This window comes from Aegilops tauschii, chromosome 2, assembly GCF_002575655.3.
Source record: "Aegilops tauschii subsp. strangulata cultivar AL8/78 chromosome 2, Aet v6.0, whole genome shotgun sequence".
NCBI lineage: Eukaryota > Viridiplantae > Streptophyta > Magnoliopsida > Poales > Poaceae > Aegilops > Aegilops tauschii.
This window is the reverse complement of record NC_053036.3, coordinates 23244403-23248107: the sequence shown is the minus strand read 5'-3', so window position 1 is coordinate 23248107 and position 3705 is coordinate 23244403.

Here is a 3705-nt window from a genome sequence, read left to right as displayed (position 1 = left end):
CTAACTCATTAGTCACTTTGCTTGCAAGGCTTCTTATGATGTGTATTAACGAGAGGGCCCAAAGATACCTCTCCGAATCTCGGAGTGACAAATCCCAATCTCAATCTATGCCAACTGAATAAACACCTTCAGAGATACCTGTAGAGCATCTTTATAATCACCTAGTTACGTTGTGACGTTTGATAGCACACAAGGCATTCCTCCGGTACCCGGGAGTTTCATAATCTCATAGTCGAAGGAATATGTATTTGACATGAAGAAAGCAATAGCAATAAAACTGAAAGATCATAATGCTAAGCTAACAGATGGGTCCTGTCCATCAGATCATTCTCCTAATGATGTGATCCTGTTATCAAATGAGAACTCATGTGTATGGTTAGGAAACCTTAACCATCTTTGATCAACGAGCTAGTCTAGTAGAGGCTTACTAGGGACACAGTGTTTGTCTATGTATTCACACATCTATTATATTTTCCGATCAATACAATTCTAGCATGAATGATAAACATTTATCATGAATAAGGAAATATAACATAACAACTTTATTATTGCCTCTAGGGTCATATTTCCTTCGGTATCCCACTTGCACTAGAGTAAAAAATCTAGTTCACATCGTCATGTGATTAACACTCAAAGAGTTTACTAGGGTCATTAATCGAGTTCACATCACCATGTGATTAACACCCAAAAGAGTACTAAGTGTGATCATGTATTGCTTGTGAGAGAGGTTTAGTCAACGGGTCTTTCAAATTCAGATCTGTATGTATTTTGCAAATTTCCATGTCTAGAATGCTCTAAATGGAGCTACTCTAGCTAATTGCTCCCACGTTCAATATGTATCCAGATTGAGACTTAGAGTAATGTAGATCAGTGTCAAAGCTTGCATCGACGTAACCCTTTACGACGAACCCTTTATCACTTCCATAACCGAGAAACATTTCCTTAGTCCTCTAAGGATAATTTTGACCGTTGTCAAGTGATCTACTCCTGGATCACTATTGTACCCCCTTGCCAAACTAATGGCAAGGCACACAACAGGTCTGGTACACAACATGGCATACTTAATAGAACCTATGGCTGAGGCACAGGGAATGACTTTCATTCTCTCTCTATCTTCTGCCGTGGTCGGGTTTTGAGTCTTAACTCAACTTCACACGTTGTAATACAGGCAAGAACTCTTTCTTTGACTGATCCATTTTGAACTCCTTCAAAATCTTGTCAAGGTATGTACTCATTGAAAGTCTTATCAAGCGTCTTGATCTATCTCTATAGATCTTGATGCCCAATATGTAAGCAACTTCACCGTGGTCTTTTATTGAAAAACTCTTATTCAAGTATCGTTTTATGCTATCTAGAAATTATATATCATTTCCAATCAACAATATGTCATCTACATATAATATTAGAAATACTACAGAGCTCCCACTCACTTTCTTGTAAATACATGCTTCACCGAAAGTCTGTATAAAACCATATGCTTCGATCACCTCATCAAAGCGTATATTCCAACTCCGAGATGCTTGCACCAGTTCACAGATGGATCGCTAGAGCTTCCACACTTTGTTAGCACCTTTAGGATCGACAAAACCTTCTGGTTGCATCATACACAAATCTTCTTTAAGAAATCCATTAAGGAATGTAGTTTTGATGTCCATCTGTAAGATTTCATAATCATAAAATGCGTGAATTGCTAACATGATTCGGACAGACTTAAGCATCGCTACGGTGAGAAAGTCTCATCGTAGTCAACCCCTTGAACTTGTCGAAAACCTTTCGCGACAAGTCAATCTTTGTAGACAGTAACATTACCATCAGCATCAGTCTTTTTCTTGAAGATCCATTTATTCTCTATGGCTCACCGATCATCGGGCAACTCCACGAAAGTCCACACTTTGTTCTCATACATGGATCCTATCTCAGATTTCATGGCCTCAAGCCATTTATCGGAATCTGGGCTCATCATAGCTTCTTCATAGTTTGTTGGTTCGCCATGGTCTAGTAACATGACTTCCAGAACAGGATTACCGTATCACTCTGGTGCAGATCGTGCTCTGGTTGACCTACGAGGTTCAGTAGTAACTTGATCTGAAGTTTCATGATCATCATCATTAGCTTCATCTAGAGTTGGTGTAGGCATCGCGGGAACGGTTTTCTGTGATGAGCTACTTTCCAATTCGGGAGAAGGTACAATTACCTCATCAAGTTCAACTTTGCTCCCACTCACTTCCTTCGAGAGAAACTCCTTCTCTAGAAATGTTCCATTCTTCGCAACAAAGATCTTGCCTTTGGATATGTGGTAGAAGTTGTACCCAATTGTTTCCTTAGGGTATCCTCTGAAGATGCACTTCTCCGATTTGGGTTCGAGCTTATCAGGCTGAAGCCTTTTGATAGAAGTGTCGCAACCCAAAACTTTAAGAAATGACAGCTTAGGTTTCTTGCCAAACCACATTTCATACGGTGTCATCTCAACAGATTTAGACGGTGCCCTATTTAACGTGAATGCTACTATCTCTAATGCATAACCCCAAAATGATAGTGGAAAATCAGTAAGAGACATCATAGATCACACCATATGTATTAAATTACGGTTACGACATTTGGAGACACCATTACGCTGTGGTGTTCCAGGTGGCGTGAGTTGTGAAACTATTCCACATTGTTTTAAATCAAGGCCAAACTCGTAACTCAAATATTCGCCTCTGCGGTCAGATCGTAGAAACTTTATTTTCTTGTTACAATGATTCTCCACTTCACTCTGAAATTCTTTGAACTTTTCAAATGTTTCAGACTTGTTATTCATTAAGTAGATATACCCATATCTGCTCAAATCATCTGTGAAGGTCAGAAAATAACGATACCCGCCGCGAGCCTCAACACTCATTGGACTGCATAATCGGTATGTATTATTTCCAATAAGTCGTTGGCTCACTCAATTGTTCCGGAGAACGGAGTTTTAGTCATCTTGCCAATGAGGCATGGTTCGCAAGTATCCAATGATTTATAATCAAGTGATTCCAAAAGCCCATCTGCATGGAGTTTCTTCATGAGCTTTACACCAATACGACCTGAGCGGCCGGGCCACAAATATGTTGCACTATCATTATGAACTTTGCATATTTTGGCATCAATATTATGAATATGTGTATCATCACAATCGAGATTCAATTGAAATAGACCATTCTTCAATGGTGGATGACCATAAAAGTTATTACCCATATAAATAGAACAACCATTATTCTCTGATTTAAATGAATAACCGTCTCGCACTAAACAAGATCCGGACATAATGTTCATGCTCAACACTGGCACCAAATAACAATTATTCAGATCTAAACTAATCCCGAAGGTAGATGTGGAGGTAGCGTGCTGACGGCGATCACATCTACCTTGGAACCATTCCCGACGCGCATCGTCACCTCGTCCTTAGCCAATATTCATTTAATCTGTAGCTCCTGTTTCGAGTTATAGAGATGAGCAACCGAACCAGTATCAAATACCCAGGCGCTACTACGAGCATTAGTGAGGTACACATCAATAACATGTATATCAAATATACCTTTGTTTGCTTTGCCATCCTTCTTATCCGCCAAATACTTGGGGCAGTTCCGCTTGCAGTGACCAGTCCCTTTCCAGTAGAAGCACTCAGTTTCAGGCTTTGGGCTTCTTCTCGGGAGTGGCAACTTGCTTGCCATTCTTCTTGAAGTT